Raw genomic sequence first — 19,416 nt, forward strand, 5'->3', positions numbered from 1 at the left:
AATTCTAAACAAAAAGAACAAAGCTGGAGGCATCACGCTACCTGACTTCAAACTGTACTATAAGGCTACAGTAACCAAAACAGCATATATAGACCAATGAAACAGAACAGAGGCCTCAGAAATCACACCACACATCTACAACCATCTGATCTTTGACAAACCTGACAAAAACAAGCAATGGGAAAAGAATTCTCTATTTACTAAATGGTGTTGGGAAAACTGGCTAGCCATATGCAGAAAACTGAAACTGGACCCCTTCCTTACATCTTGTACAAAAATTAACTGAAGACGGATTAAAGACTTAAAGTCTTACTTAAATGTAAGACTTAAAACCATAAAAACCCTAGAAGAAAACCTAGGCAATACCATTCAGGATATAGGCATGGGCAAAGATTTTATGACTAAAACACCAAAAGCAATGGCAACAAAAGCCAAAATTGACAAATGGGATCTAATTAAACTAAAGAGCTTCTGCTCAGAAAAATAAACTATTTTCAGAGTGAACAGGCAACCTACAGAATGGGAAAAAAATTTTGCAGTTTATTCATCTGACAAAGGGCTAATATCTAGAATCTACAAAGAACTGAAACAAATTTACAAGAAAAAAAAAAACATCCAAAAATGGGCAAAGGATATGAACAGGCACTTCTCAAAAGAAGACATTTATGTGGCCAACAAACATGAAAAAATGCTCATCATCACTGGTCATTAGAGAAATACAAATCAAAACCACAATGAGATACCATCTCACACCAGTTAGAATGGCGATCATTAAAAAGTTAAGAAACAATGGATGCTGGAGAGGATGTGGAGAAATAGGAACACTTTTACACTGTTGGTAGGAGTGTAGATTAGTTCAACCATTGTGGAAGACAGTGGGGCAATTCCTCAAGGATCTAGAACTAGAAATACCATTTGACCCAACAATCCCATTACTGGCAATGGAAATAGCAAATATTTGAAACCAACCCAAATGCCCATCAATGATAGACTGGATAAAGAAAATGTGACACATATATACCATGGAATACTATGCAGCCATATAAAAGGATGAGTTCATGTCCTTTGCAAGGACATGGATGAAGCTGGAAACCATCATTCTCAGTAAACTAACATAGGAACAGAAAACCAAACACCACATGTTCTCACTCATAAGTGGGAGTTGATCAATGAGAACATATGGACACAGGGAGGGGAACATCACACATCAGGGCCTGTTGGGGGGTTGGGGGCTAGGAGGGATAGCATTAGGAGAAATACCTAATGTAGATGACAGGTTGATGGGTGCAGCAAACCACCATGGCACGTGTATACCTATGTAACAAACCTGCATGTTCTGCACATGTATCCCAGAATTTAAAGTATATATATATGCCATATATACATAAATATATGGCATATATATGAATAATACATTTATATATGATATCTTTATTTTATATATATATATATATATATATATATATGGCAGAGAACACCAAATCCTGCTGGAAAATGTGAAAATACTGGAGGTGAGATGGCAACCCATTTAAGCAATTTATTAAATGATAACCCATGATAAAAAGTGTGCATGTTGATCATGGACATGGATGTTTTCCAGTAGCATCTTTTACTACTTTGCCAAATTTGACATGTATAGTGTTTCAACAAAAATTCATGGCCAGGCACGGTGGCTCATGCCAGTAATTCCAGCACTTTGGGACACTGAGATAGGTGGATCACTTGAGATCAGGAGTTCGAGACCAGCCTTGCCAAAATGGTGAAAACCCATCTCTACTAAAAGTACAAAAATTAGCCAGGCATGGTGGTGGGTGCTGCCTGTAATCCCAGCTACTTGGGAGGCTGAGGCAGCGGAATCGCTTGAACCCAGAATGTGGAGGTTGCAGTGAGCCGAGATCGTGCCACTGCACTCCAGCCTGTGTGACAAAGCAAGACTCTATCTCAAGAAAAAAAAAATTTATGGCCACTCAGATTGCTGTAACATATTCGGAAGGCAAATTACACTGGGCCCCTACCCCCCATAGTCAGGGAGGAAATCAAGTTATTAGAATTTGAGCATGGCACAATTTATTGTCAGTTAATACAGAATGCTTTGTTATGTAATCCAGTACAAGAAGTATCAAATATTATCATTATAACAATGCCATGATATTTGTTAGTGTAAAATAAGATCAAAGTTATGCTATCAATTTATCATGTGGAATTGAGGGTGAAAATTAATCCTATGGGGATGAAATATGTTCAATAGTTTTGATCCTTTAAGAGAGAAGGAGCTTGAGCCCAGAGTAGAAGTTTCCTTCTGTCTTTCAGTGGAGCCCCCTCAGCTCAGAACTAACAGAGCTCACCCTTGCCCTCTGCAGAGCAGTGGTAAATGGATGAAATAGAAACTGTCTGGCGTTAAAAAATACCTGGGGTTGTGGAATCTGCAAGACTTGGAGGGAAATGATCGTGATTGAGATAACACTATTTCTTATGGGGAGTGGTAGTAAACCAGGGGAGAAGCTTGTGGAACAGGGATACCAGAAGAGAAAAGAGTTAAAGGAAGAGGGCTGTGGGAGGAGGAGGAGGAAGGGGGATAATTAGGAAAGAGGAAGTGTCCAACGAGACACTCCCCCAACATCCTCACCCCCATCCTGAGTTCAGGACGATCTTCAAGGTCTCTTCACCTGTGTGGGAGTAAGGAGTCAGAAGCATGAGGCACTGGATTCTCATTCCATCACACTGTTAGCTGTCAACAGGTGGCTGCAGTGACATCCCTATTGTGGGTGACTATACAGCAAGGACTATCTCTACCTGTAGGCAACAGCCCAGTGAGGGAAAGAGAAAGGCCAACGTCATGGACACAGCTCTCTCTGGAGGACAGTTCAAGGCATTCCTGGTCAGGGGCCCAGTTCAGTGCAGAGAGCAAATCCAAGGAGCTACTTCTCACAGAAATGTGGCCCACAGCATTCACGCAGCCACTGTAGCCATAAAGACAGAGAAGTATTTTGACTTTTGGGTTTGGTTAGGCTATTCTGACATGGGAGACATTTGATGATGCTATAACAATGCAGCTGTTTGGAAGGATAGATTAAAAATGACTGAGTCTAATACAGGCAGCCAACAAATATATGGAAAAATCACTAATCATCAGAGAAATGCAAATCAAAACCATAATGAGAAACCATCTCACACCAGTCAGAAGGGCTATTATTAAAGTCAAAAAGACAATAGATATTGACAAGACTGCAGAGAAGAGAATGCTTATATACTGTTGATGGGAATGTAAATTAGTTCAGCCTCTGTAGAAAGTAGTTTGGAGATTTCTCAAAGAACTTAAAAAACAGAACTACCATTCAATCAAGCAATCCTATTACTGGGTATATACCCAAAGGAAAATAAATTATTCTACCAAAATGAGACATGCATTTGTATGTTCATCGCAGCACTACTCATAATAGAAAAGACATGGAATCAACCTAGGTGCCCATCAGTGGTGTATTGGGTAAAGAAAATGTGATACATATACACCATAGAATACTATTGCCATAAAAAAATCATACCCTCTGCAGTAACATGAATCCAGTTTGAGGCCATTATCCTAAGTGAATTAATGCAGGAACAGAAAACCAAATACCACATGTTCTCACTTATAAGTGGGAACTAAACACTGGGTACTCATGGACAAAGATGGGACTAATAGACACTGGGGACTACTAGAGTAGGGGGAAAGAGGAAGGAATGGGTTGAAAAACAAACTATTGGGTATTAGGCTCACTAGCTGGGTGATGGGATCATTTGTACCCCAAACCTCAGCATCACGCAATACATGCATGTTACACACCTGCACATATACCCCCTACATCTAAAATAAAAGTTGAAATTATTAAATAAAAAACCAACCAAACAAAAAAAGACCCAAATAGCTGAGTCTAAACATTAAATTTTTGCCTCTTATTACGTAGTGTCGAGCAGAGTAGACACCTTACACCCTAACCCGGAGTTACAGGCAAATTTGAACCTAGGGGACAGGCTAGGAGTGGAGAAACAGTATTTTTTTTCCTAATAAGATAAATGGTGGGCCTTTAGTTCCATCCTTGTACCAGCACTCTTTCCTTATTGACTCTTCCAGAAGCTGTGGTGCTAAAGAACCCATAAAGTGTGGCTGTGAACAATTTCCATAAGAACGTTCCATGCAGCAGATTCCATACATTAAAAATATAGAACTATATAAAGATTGCATAACTGCTTATTTAGAGGCAGAACTGAGGGAGTGGGATTCAGAGGAGCTAGGCTGCGGCCAAAAATTATTTCAGGAGGAATGTGAGAGACTTCTAGGGCTTAGAGCTTAAATTCTGGGCCCAGCTTATATTATTAATCAAGTACTTTCTTTGCAGTATAAAAAGTGTGATTTAACTTACAGGGAAAATGGGTTCTATGTTGCTGAATTACTATTCTTCAATCAAGTGCTTTTTTTTTTTTTAAACCAGATGTAGTCTGGTTTTAACATTTCTGCTTCTCTGATGGTTATGATATGGCACCACATCATATTTCTTATTTTTCTCTCTCTGATGTAAACCTTAGGTGCCTACTTTTGGGAAGTAACATATATCAATTCTAGGCAAGATTATTTGGAGGCCTCACAACGGAATCTACAACAGAATTAGATTAGTGTTTCTTTCCAACTTTTGCTGGCCCTGGATATTGGAAAACGTTATCGTGACTGACACGAGAAAAATTTTATCCCTGTCCTGTTTCTTTGTATCCCTAGCTATACATCTAAAATTTTAGTTTCTATATCTGATTACGTTCTCCTGGGTCAAATGCCCTAGGTCATGTGCCTACCACTAAGACTCATCAGGAAGGAGATACAGAAAGTTAGACAGCTCCAAATCCCAAGGAATTCCTACTATAGTCCATAGTATTTGGCTACCTGACATCAAAGCCCACCTTACTTCACATGCTCAGTTCCTGAATAAAGGAAAAAAAAAGAAAAAACTGCCTTCCTTACGTCATGCAATTATTTCTCCATACATCTGAAAGTACACTTGTCTCTTTCCAGAGAGGTAGACAGGCCAAGTTTCACCAGTTATCACATTTTCAAATCCAGCTCCATCTAGCTCTGCACAACTCACATTTGTATTCCACAATTTATATTCAATAATGTGAAGTTAACCACCATTAACACATTATATGAGATATTGAGTCCCATTGCCTCTCCCTCCTTGTAAATGGAGCCCATGACCGGAAACAATATTTTATGGGCAACCATAATGGTGAATGAGCCATTCAATAAGACCAGGGATAGTTTTGCTGGCAGAAGCATAGCAGGCGGGGACAGCAAACCTAGATCCAGAAGATCCAGAATAAGTATCAATTATAGTGATTTTAAATTGCTGCCCCTTTCATGACAGAGGGGATCCAATGTAATTAATCTGCTACCAGGTCTGTCTTGGGCTCTTTGGGGATACTGGCATAGCTTTTCATATTTTTGTGATTGTACCCAAGATTTAAATTCCCAGGAAATAGAGGTTGAATTCTGTGCCCAACCACTGATCAGGAATGGAGCTTTAAGGGGATTATGATAGACAGAAACAAAAGGTTTGATTAACAAATATAAAAGGATAGGGATGCTTGGCAGACAAAAGGAATAGATCCACATTCCACCACTTTGAGGCTCACTTACCCTCCCCCTACATCACGTATGAATTTTCATGCATTTAGGTTTTTAAATGCCACATTCTAATATAAATAAATTTATCTTATGCACAACCGAGAATACTTTAGCTATTGTATCTAGCTTCAAGTTCAGGCTCTTGGGGTGAAGTCCAGCCTTCTTCTAGTTTCATTGTGATTCTGCCCTGATATTCTGAAATCTGAAACTTGATTAAAAAATACTTAATGTACTGGAGAGTCATCTATACTAACACATGTAACTCAAAATCATCCCTTTTTGCTGCTATATGAATAGTCTATGATTTACCCATATTTCTGTTGGAGGGCATTTGAATTGTTCTGTTGTTGACAATTATAAATATTAGAGCAGTAAATATTCTGTGTCTCTCTGTTTACACGTGCAGGAGTTTTTCTCAGGGAAATGTTTACCTAGGAGAAGAATAGCTGAATCAGAGTGTGTGCATTTCTAACTTGTTTGATTTTAAAATTACTTTCCACTTTATATTGCTATTAACATTATATGAGAACTATATTTCTTGACTTCCCCAGCAACAGTTGCTATTAAATTTTTTAAACATTTTTGCTTATATGATGGGTGTGACATGGCACCGCATTATAGTTCTTTTCTTCTCTCTGATGTCAACCTTAGGTGGAGGGTATTGTTATTAAGCCCATTTTACAAATGAGGACTCTAAAGTGGAGGAAATAATTTGTCCAAGGCCTTACAGTTAGTAGGAGACTGGAAGTCAGGAATGATCCTGGAGCAAACTAACTCCAAAATTCATGCTGTTAATTCTCTTGCTGTAACTTGTTAGCTTACACTTCACTGTTAGGCCAACATGCATCCTTAAAATGAAGAAACAGAGCCTGGAGTTGTATTTTTCTCCTCATTCTGTACTCTTCCAGTAGTCTGCCGTCTGCGTGTTTTGTCTGCACCTTTTTCCATTCATCTTTTCTATCCTTTCCTTTGCTTTCACCCATCTTTTCTCTTCCCTCTCTCCCTCCATCTTCATATTTTAAAAAGTGACTTTAGCTTGGTTATTCTGCACAGCTATTCATAGGATTGAGAGAATAGACACAGTAAATCTTGAGATATTAACTGATTTTTCTTTACATTGTATGTGAAAAAATTACAAACCTACCCATATCAAGGTTGAAGTGGAAAGAAACAATGCTGAATGCCTTTGTATGTGTGTAATTTGGAAATGACTGTTGGCAAAAACTCTCTCTGGAGCAGCTGCTTCTAATCACACCACTTGTCTCTTATAATTAGAAAAAAATTTAAGCTTTTTTTTGTTGTTGTTGAGATGGAGTCTTGCACTGTCGCCCAGGCTGGAGTTAGCGGCGCCATCTCGGCTCACTGCAACCTCTGCCTCCTGGGTTCAAGTGATTCTCCTGACTCAACCTCCCAAGTACCTGGGATTACAGGTGCCCACGACAATGCCTGGCTAATTTTTGTATTTTTAGTAGAGATGGGGTTTTGCCATGTTGGCTAGTCTGGTCTTGAACTCCTGACCTCAGGTGACCTGCCTGCCTTGGCTTCCCAAAGTGCTGGGATTACAGGCATGACCCACTGCACCCGGCCAATTTAAGCTTCTTTAGGAACTGAAATTATGCAGCAAATTTATAATTAACAGTAAAATGTTGAACGGAGGGTTGCCCCACCATTCATTCCTGCATTAATTTCTTTTAAATTTATTTGTCAAGTTCTATTATTAGCTAAATAAGAATTACCACCTAAGCAGGTAACATGAGAAATACCAAAATTACAAGCTCAGGATGCTGTACACCTTGCAGTTGAAGAGCGGTGAAGCAAATTAGACTCAGTCACAAAGCACCAAGTTCAGCAAATTTCTAGGCCTCAGGGTTTGTTAGAAGATACAGAAGTTAAATCAACGTTTTGATACAGAATGTTAAAGTTTTGTCTTTTTCATGTTCTTTTTCTTACCTAAATAGAAACTCTTTCCTCTGTGCCCACACAGACTCTCTGTGTCCTCAGGACATTCTGTCTTCCATGAAACTTTTGCTTTATATGGTTGCCATTGCCACAGAATGAAAAAATTCACAAGAACGGAGCTGTGACTTCTTCATCTTTGACTCCTCATAGAAATTAGCACCTTGGCTGACACATCGTAGGTGTACAATATATGATTCTCAAATTAAGGTGAACTGAATTCAATCAGGGTAACAAACACCTGCTTTCTAATTCTGAGCATGACTGTGAAGAACTAGCACTGAGTACATGCTATGAGTGCTGGTATGAATACTGCAAATCTTGCAACCACCAAAGCCCCAAATTCTGGAATAAAACTCTGTTAGTAGAAAAATTAAAGTGCCCTGGGTGGGATATGGGAGTGACGTTGTGGTATAGATTAGCAGATAGCCAGTAAAAGCAATTCTATTTTCTGCGGTATACCTTAATAAGCGGAGATGATGCCTTATCTCTGTATAGGTAAATTCAATCTTGTATAAGACGTATTCTCTTTAAATTAATACTTACAAGAGTTTTAGGAGATTGAAACAATTATTCAAAGTTACTTTGGAATGCAGGAATTCACAAAAAACATTCTGAAAAAGTAGAAAGCATTGCAGACTGGCCAGACAAGGTATTAACACATAATATAAAGTGTAGTTATTAAGACCTGATGGCACTGGTGCAGGACTAGATCAACTTGTTTATCCATTCTCATTTGATAGACATTTGGATTGTTTCCAGTTTTCAGCTATTATGAATGGAGCTTCTATGAACTTTCATGTACAATTCTTTGTGTGGACAAAGAATTGAGTAAATACCTAGAAGTGAAATTCTAGGTCTTATGATAAGAGTAGGTTTAATCTTAGATTGTTACACTGTTTTCCAAAGTCATCGTACAATTTTGCATTTCCACCAGCAATGAATAGAATTTTAGTTGTTCCACATATTCTCCAATGTTTGGTAATGTCAATATTTTTACTCTTAACTGTTTTGTGAGAGTATAGCAAATCTCAGTGTAGTTCTAATTTGCATTTATCTGATGACTAGTAATGTTGAGCATATTTTCATGTGCTTCTTGGCCATTTGTGTATCTTCTATTGTGAAGAATCTTTTCAAACATTTTGCCAAATTTTGGCTTGAGTTGTCATCTTGTAATTGAGTTTGAAAGTTCTTTATATATTCTGGAAACAAATGCTCTGTCAGATGTACGTACTGTGAATTTTTTCTTCCAGTCCATGGTTTACCACTTTGTTTTCTTAATGGCATCTTTAGAAAAGCAGAATTTGAAGTCGGGTAGTGTGATGCCTCTAGCTTTGTGGTTTTTTTTTTTTTTTTTGCTTAGGATGGTCTTGGCTATATAGGCTCTTTTTTGTTCCATATGGATTTTAAACTAGTTTTTTCTATTTCTGTGAAGAATGTAAATGGTAGTTTGATGGGAATAGCATTGAATCCATAAATTACTTTGGGCAGTATGGCCATTTCACTCTTCCAGTCCACGAGCATGGAATGTTCTTCCATTTGTTTGTGTCCTCTCTTATTTTCTTGAACAGTGGTTTGTAGTTCTCCTTGAAGAGGTCCTCCACATTCTCTTGTGAGCTGTATTCCTAGGTATTTTATTCTCTTTGTAACAATTGTGAATGGGAGTTCACCCATGACTTGGCTCTCTGCTTGTCTGCTGTTGGTATATAGGAATGCTTGTTAATTTGGCACATTGATTTTGTATCCTGAGAGTTTGCTGAAGTTGCTTATCAGCTTAAGGAGCTTTTGGGCTAAGATGATGGGGATTTCTAGATATACAATCATGTTATCTGCAAACAGAAACAATTTGACCTCCTCTTTTCCCATTTGAATACAGTTTATTTCTTTCTCTTGCCTGATTGCCCTGGCCAGAACTTCCAATACTATGTTGAACAGGAGTGGTGAGAGAGGGCATCCTTGTCTTGTGCCAGTTTTCAAAAGGAATGCTTCCAGCTTTTGCCCATTCAGTATGATGTTGGCTGTGGGTCCGTCATAAATGGCTCTTATTATTTTGAAATATGTTCCATCAATACCTAGTTTATTGAGAGTTTTTAGCATAAATTGAATTTTATTGAAGGTCTTTTCTGCATCTATTGAGATAATTTTTTTGAAAGTATTGAACATTTTATTAATGTTAAGTTTTGAAAGCTTTACATTTGGGATCCACTAAGATATAGGACTACTGCTGCTTAAAGAAGTTATCCTTTAGCATTGGGCTGTTGGTGTAGGAGTTACGGAGCTTGGCTATTTTTTGCTAAGCATTCACAATCTATAAATTCACAATCTTGGTCTAGGACTTGGCTCAGTAATGTTAGGGTCTCATCTTCTTCCTCACCAAAGTGCTTCTCAATGATGTTCAAAGCAGACTGGCCAATCTGACAGTTCTCATGCAGTTGTAAAGCCTCAATTCTATCGATCCTACCAAGTTCTTCTATCAGAAAACATAGGATTTCCTTCTCAGACCGTTTCTCTGACGACTGGAGGATGCAAGAGATTACATCGAGGATGATGAGAACAATTTTAACATCTGGGGCAATGAGCAGATTCACCAGTGGCTCCAGGACCCCAGAATAGGGGATCAGCTTATCCACGGTGACCCACATTGCAAAGTTAGCCACCGTCCAGACAGCCTCTTTCTGGACTTTAAATTCTCCATTTTTTTTTTAGCAGAGCCACCACGGGAGGCAAGAGGTTGTAGACAAGCAGCTGCTGGGTGTGGTGAGAGGGCCCTGCCGCCACGTTGCTCAGGGCCCAGGCCGCCTCCTGGATGGAGGGCTTGTTGTGCTGCAGGAACTGGGGCAGCACGTTCAGCATGCCCGCGTCAATGGCCATCTGCTTCTGTTCATCTGTGCCTGTGATAGTGTTCCCCATGGTACGGGAGAGAAGGGGTCCAGACATTGAGTTCTGAGATGGTCATGAGGGCTACCAGCCTGAGCAGGACCCCCGTGTCATCCACTTGGCTGATGAGCTCTTTGCAGCCGTCGGTGAGGTAGGACAGTGACCAGCAGGCTTCCGAGACAACCTCGCTGTCGTGGCGCTGCAGGAGTAAGAGGGCACGCAGCATCTGCTTCACTGCAGTTTCGCAAGAGTACGGGGTCTTTTTTCGGCATAGGTTCGACAAGTTCCACGTGATGTTCCGCAGAAATGTGATTGGTAGGGTGGGTGAAATCAAGGCCAGCAGATGTGGGATGGCATTGCTTGAGATGACATTATCTCTAAACTCCAGGCCATCACCAGGTATATTACCAAGAGCCCACATTGCCTGTTCACACACAGCCACATTGGGGGAAGACAGGAGCTTGATCAAGGGCTGGATGGGTCCCCCTTCTACCACGGCTCAAATCTGCTCGGAAGTCCCTGAAGCAATGTTGGTCAGGGCCCAGGTGGCCTCAAACTGCAAGCAGAGGTAAAGTGATGACTTCAGGAACTCCACCATCCTGGGAATGAGGCCCACTTCATTGATCACTTTCAGAGGGGGGTTCTTTTCCTGGGATAGCATTTTCCTGGCTGTCTGGGTGGCCTGGAAACATAGGACTGAATCTGAGCTATTCACACCTTTGATTATTTCACCCAGAGTGAAGCTGATTGCCACCCCTTTGGCTGGTTTTTCGGAAGCCGTGTCAGGGTAGAAGCTGGTGATATTCCTTCTCTTTAAGATCTGTTCATCTTTCTTGGCCTTTCGGAGCTCCAGGCTGACCGCTGTCCTCTGCTGTCGCCTCAGAGATGCATCTTTGCCTCAGTACTTAAATTTTCTCAGCCTCTTTTCTGGAGCGTCTAAGGTTGCTTTTTATCATTGGTTCTGTTTAGGTGATAAATTACGTTTATTGATTGGTGTATGTTGAACCAGCCTTGCATTCTAGGGATGAAGTCGACTTGATTGTGGTGCATAAGCTTTTTGATGTGCTGCTGGATTTGGTTTGCCAGTATTTTATTGAAGAATTTTGCATCAGTGTTCCTCAGGAATATTGGCCTTAAGTTTCCTTTTTTTGTTGTATCTCTGCCATGTTTTGGTATCAGGATGATGCTGGCCTTGTAAAATGAGTTAGGGAGAAGTCCATCCTTTTAAATTATATGGAATAGTTTCAGAAGGAATGGTAGCAGCTCCTCTTTGTTCAGTTAGAATTCGGCTGTGAATCTGTCTGGTCCTGGGCTTGTTTTGGTTGGTAGGCTATGAACTACTGCCACAGTTTCAGAACTTGTTATTGGTTTATTCAGGGCTTCGACTTCTTCCTAGTTTAGTCTTGGGAGGGTGCATGTGTCCAGGAATTTCTCCATTTCTTCAGATTTTCTAGTTTATTTGTGTAGAAGTGTTTATTCTCTGATGGTTGTTTGTATTTCTGTGGGGTCAGACAAATAGACCAATGGAACGGAATAGAGATCTCAGAAATAAGACCACACATGTGCATCCATCTGATCTTTGACAAACCTGACAAAAACAAGCAATGGGAAAAGGATTCCCTATTCAGTAAATGGTGCTAGGAAAACTGGTTATCCATATGCAGAAAACTGAAACTGGACTCCTTCCTTACGTCTTATACAAAAGTTAACTCAAGATGGATTAAAGACAAATGTAAAACCCAAAACTATAAAAACCCTAGGAGAAAATCTAGGCAATACCATTCAGGACATAGGCATGGGCAAAATTTCATGACAAAAACATCAAAAGCAATTGCAACAAAAGTGAAAATTGACAAATGGAATCTAATTAAACTAAAGAGCTTCTGCACAGCAAAAGAAACTATCATCAGAGTGAAAAGACAACCTACGGAATGGGAGAAAATTTTTGCAATCTATCCATTTGACAAAGGTCTAATATCCAGAATCTACAAGGAACTCAAACAAATTTATGAGAAAAAACAAACAACCTCATCAAAAACTAGAAAAGGATATGAAAAGACACTTCTCAAAAGAAGACATTTATGCAGCCAGCAAACATGAAAAAAATCTCAACATCACTGATCATTAGAGAAATGCAAATCAAAGCCATAATGAGATACCACCTCACACTATTCAGAATGGCAATTATTAAAAAGTCAAGAAACAACAGATGCTGGCAAAGCTGTGGAGAAACAGGAACACTTTTACACTGTTGATGGGAATGTAAATTAGTTCAACCATTGTGGAAGACAATGTGACGATTCCTCAAAGACCTAGAACTAGAAATACCATTTGACCCAGTAATCCTATTACTGGTTATCTACCCAAAGGAATATAAATAATTCTATTATAAAGATACATGCATGTGTATGTTCATTGCAACACTATTCACAATAGCAAAGACATGGAATCAACCCAAATGCCCATCAGTGATAGACTGGATGAAGTAAATGTGGGACATATACACCATGGAATACTATGCAGCCATACAAAGGAATAAGATCATGTCCTTTGCATGGATGTGGATGGAGCTGAAAGCCATTATCCTCAGCAAACTAACACAGGAACAGAAAACCAGACACCTCATGTTTTCACCTATAAATGGGAGCTGAGCAATGAGAACACATGGACACAGCGAGGGGAACAATACACACTGGGGTCTGTAGGGGAGCGAGGGGAGGAAGAACATCAGGATAAATAGCTAGTGAATGTGGGGCTTAATATTTAGGTGATGGGTTGATAGGTGCAGCAAACCACCATGGCACATGTTTACCTATGTAGCAAAACTGCACGTCCTGTACAGGTATCCTGGAACTTTAAATAAAATTAAAGAAAGCAGAATTTTAAAATTTTGATGAAGTCTAATTTGTGAATTATTTAAATGGTTCATGCTTCTTCTTTCCCACCTAGGAATTTTTGCTATATCAAGAGTGTAAAGATTTTCTTCCATGTTTTCTCCTGGAAATTTTATAATTTTTGCTTGTTTAAGTCTTCTCTAATATTAAGTACTTAAGGCTATACATTATGCAGTAAGCTCTGCTTTAGTCTTATCCCACACATTTTGATGTTACCATTACCATTCCATTTAAAATATTTTCTAATTTTCTTTCTGATGTTTTCTTTGACCCATGCATTATTAAGAAGTATATTGTTTAATTTCTAAATGGGAATTTTCCTTATATCTTCCTGTTACTGATTTCTAATTTAATTATCTTGTAACAGAACATACTGTATATGATTTCCATCTGATTAAATTTCCTTAGGGCCCAGAAAATGATCTATTTTGGTGACTATTGTGAGTGCACTTGAAAAGGATGTTTATTCTTTTTTTGAATGATATATTCTATACATTTATCAATTGGGTCCAGTTGGTTGTATTTTTGCAGTCTTCTATGTCTGTACTGATTTTTTTGTGTATTTGTTTTATTAATTAATGAAAAAAAAACTGTTGAAGCTCCCAATTGTATTTGTGGATTTATTTTTCCTTTCAGTTCTATCAGCTTTTTCCTTGGATATTTTGAATCTCTGTTACAGGATGCACACACATTTAGAACTGTTATATCTTTTTGATAAGTTTACCCCTTTATCATTATGAAATTTACCTCCTATTCCTGGTAATATTCCTTGTTCTGAACTATACTTTGTCTGTTGTTATCCATTCCAGTTTTATTTTACAATGAATTTTTGCAGAGTATATCTTATTTTGTCCTTTTATCTGTAATCCACTTCTTGTAGTCCACTCTGGTAATTTCTGCCTTTTAATTCTTTTAATTAGAAAGTTCAGACCATTTACATTTAATGTGATTATTGCTATGGTTGTATTTAAAACTACTACTTTGATACCTGTTTTGTATTTGCCCCAACTGTTCTTTGTTCCTTTTTTTTCCTCTTATTTTTGTTTGGGGGTGGGGGTCAGTTGAGCATTTTATAATACTTCTGTTTATCTCCACTATTACTTATTAGTTATACTTAGGTTTTTGCTTTTGTGTTTTTAAAGGTTATTTTTGATTCTTGAATGTGCATCCTTTGCTTATCAACTTGTACTGTGGGTGACAGGGTTTGCTACCTTTCCCTCAGTGACTTAAGGCCTTTGTTCCACAGAAGAGGAGCCAGATGGGTTTTGTGCCTTTTTCACTCTACTGATGGAGGCCCTCTTCTCCCACCCTGCCCCAAATATTTCTCATGTCCACTTGTAGTTCTTCTCCACACACCCCCATTGGAGGTGTGTGGAGAAGAATTGCAAGTGGACATAAACTTCCCTCATGTCTGAAACTCCCAGGGGCTCTATGATGTCCCACTAGCCCAAACGAGGCCTAGCAACTTAAAATTTTTAACTGAATTCATCTTACCCACTTTGATGATGCTCAGTGTCTCTTCCCCCACAATTAAGCCAATGCTTCTATCATCTTGGAGGCTCCTGTCTTTCCTTGGCTTTCAGTCTATTTGGTTGCTCTTTATATCAGCTCTCTAATGAGATTAAGAAATATTCTGATTCTGTAGTTCATACTTTTTTCTTGTACTTGGGGCAGGAATGATACCTTCCCAGCTAAATACTAGGCAGAAACAAAACTCTTGCAATAAGCTTTTATGCAGGCATTAGTCGTGGAAAAGCTGAGAAGCCAAACGGATTGGTGAGCAACTCAGAGACTAGCAACATTAGATAGATTAGGCTGGAGGGAAAAAGAGAAGAGATACTGGTAAGCCCAGTAGCTAGGTTAATCTTGCAGAACCTAGGACCATAGAAGCTTGTCTGTCAGGAGCTGGAGGAAAATATCCTGTCTTTTCCTCTTCACATTCAGTTTCTTGACAGTGTTTCCCATTAGTCAAACTGGCTGTCTCCAATAGACATGACAATTTGGGGAATATAGCATGCAGACAACAGATAACACCCTTATTAGAAGAGAGCAGGAAAAGGATAAAACAGAGCTGAGGCCAATCACACTAAGACTAGCACAGGTGTTTATCCTCTATTTCTGAATAATGTGTTTATGTTTCCCCATATTGATTTTCCAATTTTAGACATTATCTATTATTGAATTCCTGACATAGAAAATTTGGTTCTCCTCCACTACTCCTCTCTTACCCAACTCTAAACTTCCTCTATCTTGCAAATATTTATGTTGCAAATTTTTGTCTAAAAATAATGAGTGCTAAATTATTATAAGTACGTATGTAGATGTTGTCCACAGCTGAATCATGTAATATAGTATATTAAAATGTTGTTTTAGCTAGGTGCAGTGGCTCATGCCTGTAATCCCAGTACTTTGGGAGGCCAAGGCAGGAGGACTGCTTGTGCCCAAAAGTTTGAGACCAGCCTGGGCTACATAGTGAGATCCTGTTTCTACAAGAAATAATAATAATAAAAAAATTAGCCAGGCATGGTGACATATGCCTGTGGTCCCAGCTACTTGAGAGGTTGTTGTGGGAGGATTGCATGAGCCTGAGAGGTCAAGGCTGCAGTGAGCTGTGATCATGCCACTTGCACTTCAGCCTGGATGACAGTGAGACCGTGTCTCAAAATAGAAGTTGCTTTAATGCAGTAAAATGCACATAATATAAAACTTACCATCTTAATCATTTTTAAGTGTACGCTTCAGTAGCTTAAGTATATTCAGTTTGTTGTGCAACCAATCTCCAGAATTTTTTCATACCTATTAAACGACTTCCTGTTTTCCCCTCCCCCGAGCCCCGGGAACCACCATTCTACTTTCTATTTTTTTTTTGAGTTTGACTTCCCTAGAGATATCTCATACAAGTTGAGTCATATGATTTTTACCTTTTTGGAACTGACTTATTTTTACTTAATTAATGTCTTCAAGATTCATACATGTTGTAGCATGTGTCAGAATTTCCTTCCTCTCTAAGGCTTAATAATATTTCATTGTATTACATACCATATTTTGTTTATCCATTCATCCATCAATGGACGTTTGGATTGCTTTTACTTTTTGGTTATCGTGAATAATGCTGTTATGAACATGGGTGTATAAATATCTCTGAGACCTTAATTGCAAATCTGTTCACTAAATATCCACAATTAGAGTTTCTGATTTATATGGTATTTCTGTTTTTAATTTTTTGAGGAACCATCATACTGTTTTTCATAGCAGCTGTATCATTTTACCACCAAAAGTTCACAAGAGTTCAAATGTCTCCACATCCTCACCAATATCTATTTTCTTGTTTTTTTCAATAGCAGCCATTCTAATGGGTGGGAGGCAATACCTCATTGTGGCTTTGATTTATTTTCATTTCCAAAATTATTAATGGCATTGAGCATCTTTTCATATGCTTAGTGGCCATTTGTATATCTTATTTGGAGAAATATCTATTCAATTCCTTTGCTGGGCTTTTCTATTTCTGCAAAAAAAAATTGGGATTTTGATAGGAATTGCACTGAATCTGTAGATCGCTTTGTAGAGTATTGACATCTTATTATATTAAGTCTTCCAATACATAAACACAGGATAGCTTTCCATTTATTTGTGTCTGCCTTAATATCTTTCAGTGACATTTTGTAATTTTCAGTGTGCAAGTCTTTTGGCTTGCTTACTCCGAATATTTTATTCTTTTTGATTCTATCATAAATGGAATTATTTTCTTAATTTCCTTTTCAGATTATTCATTATTAGTGTGTAGAAATATAGCTAATTTTTTTGTGTTTTGATTTTGAATCCTGTAACTTGTTGAGTTTGTTTATTATTTCTAACAGGTTTTTTTGTGGAATCCTTTAGATTTTCTACATACAAGATTCTGTTGTTTATGAATAGAGATAATTTTAATTCTTCTTTTTGGATGCCTTTTATTTCTTTTTCTTGACTAATTGTTCTGGCTAAGACTTCTAGTACTATGTTGAATAGAAGTGTTGAAAGTGAGCATTCTTGTCTATTTCCTGATCTTGCAGGAAAGCTTTCAGTCTTTCACCTTGACTATGATAGCTGTGGACTTTTCCTATGTGGCCTTTATTGTGTTGGGGTAGTTTTCTTCTATTCCTGCTTTGTTGAGTGATTTTTTTTTTCATCCTTAAAGGGTTCTGAATTTTACTAAATACACATTCCAATTTTTTAAAGATAATTTTTTTTACTCTGAAGTTTAAAATTGTTTGCTTGATTTTCTATGTACCTGTCACCAATTTTTACTCCCTAAATACTCCAACAGATCAATGAATTACTTATCAAAACAATCAAACACATCAGGTAATCTATCAATTAATTTTTTCCCCTGGTGACTTTGCCTCTGATGCCCTCTATTCTCTAGGCAGAACTGGTTGCTCTGAAGGCTGAGCCCTCAGCTATTATGCTGGGTCTTCCCTTTAGCACCATCCAGGGAATTCTTTTTGCCTGTCACCTATTTGAATCTCCTGTTTCCTCTATCCCCTATCTTATTCTTGGTTTTGATAGAGCATAATTTATAGTAACTTTCTTTATTATTCATGATGGGTAGTTTAGTTGGGCACAGAATTTCAGGTTGAAAATATTTTTCCCTCAATATTTTGAAGACATAAGTCTCTTCTAGCTTCCAAAGACGAGTCTTAGACATTGTCTGATGTTTGGGCAGTTTATTCTGGAAGTGCTCTTACAAGACAGATAGCCCATGGTGGCATGGGCCAGATAGAGTCAGGAGTCAGATGACTGGGAGAGTCTCCATCTGGGGACCATTCTCAGAGTTGGGGGATTCTTTCTCCTTTTTCATACTATTCAGTCCAGGTCAGTTGCCAGGTGTTTCTTTCATAAAGGAAGTATTAGCTATTCTTGTGAGGGTAAGCATTGTTTTAAGGTTGCATCTATGTTGAGTGGTCTTGTCCCTAGGGCAACCAGCATTTTTAGGTCTCATTGTCATACTGACCCAGTAATTCCCAGGCTGTGGTTGGAAATCTTAGGCCAGGTTGCACCACACTGCTAAGTGAACATATAGTGTAGACCCTGTGAGGTATTTGAGAGGGCCTTTTGGCCATCATTAATCTTATAGCAACAATATGTCTCTTTTTTTTTTATTATACTTTAAGTTTTAGGATACATGTGCACAACGTGGTTTGTTACATGTGTATACATGTGCCATGTTGGTGTGCTGCACCCATTAACTCGTCATTTAACATTAGGTATATCTCCTAATGCTATCCCTTCCCCCTCCCCCAACCCCACAACAGGCCCCAGTGTGTGATGTTCCCCTTCCTGTGTCCAAGCGTTCTCATTGTTCAATTCCCACCTATGAGTGAGAACATGCGGTGTTTGGTTTTTTGTCCTTGAGATAGTTTGCTGAGAATGATGGTTCTTTGAGATGTCTAATGATACACTGATGCGAACCATTTTCTTCTATCTGAAAATTTTAGGTCTTTTTTTTCTCCCCTGCGTGCTGAAGTATTACCGTAATGTGCCTTGGTGAGAGTCATTTTTATTCATTTTGTTGTGTACTGTGTGGACCTTTTCAAACTGGCGCTCATGTCCTTCAAGTCTGGGATGTTTTTGTATGCGTGCTATTTTTTGAAGATATTCTCTTGCCCATTTCTTCTGTTTTCTTTTTCTGGAACTCTTAATAATTAAATTGGATGCTGAACTTCCTCTAACTTTCTTTTTTTCCTACCTCTATTTTCCATCTCTTTGTCTTTTTTGCTTTTACTTTCTAGATTTCCTTAACTTTATCTTCTAATTGTGGGATTTAATTTAAAAAGTATATATCTGTACTTTAATTTTAAAAAGCTTCTTTTCTTGAAATGTCCCTTTTTTAATTGACTTCTGTTTTTATGCAGGTAATGCTTTATTATCTCACTGATTTTTGCCCCCAGTCTAATGCCTTAAATTTATTTTTCTTATATTGATACTGACTAGGCCTGCCAATACAATATTTTTATTATTAATTTTTAATTAACAAATAAAATTATATATATTTATGTA

The 19,416-nt window shown here is 38.3% G+C and overlaps 1 pseudogene; it reads right to left on the reverse strand.

Moving 5' to 3' along the window:
• Window positions 1–9,879: 9,879 nt before the first annotated feature.
• Window positions 9,880–18,914, reverse strand: LOC129036195 (importin subunit alpha-8-like; annotated as a pseudogene).
• Between the last annotated feature and the right edge of the window lie 502 nt (window positions 18,915–19,416).

The sequence above is a fragment of the Pongo pygmaeus genome, chromosome 4 (assembly GCF_028885625.2).
Source record: "Pongo pygmaeus isolate AG05252 chromosome 4, NHGRI_mPonPyg2-v2.0_pri, whole genome shotgun sequence".
In the NCBI taxonomy this organism is placed as follows: Eukaryota; Metazoa; Chordata; class Mammalia; order Primates; family Hominidae; genus Pongo; species Pongo pygmaeus.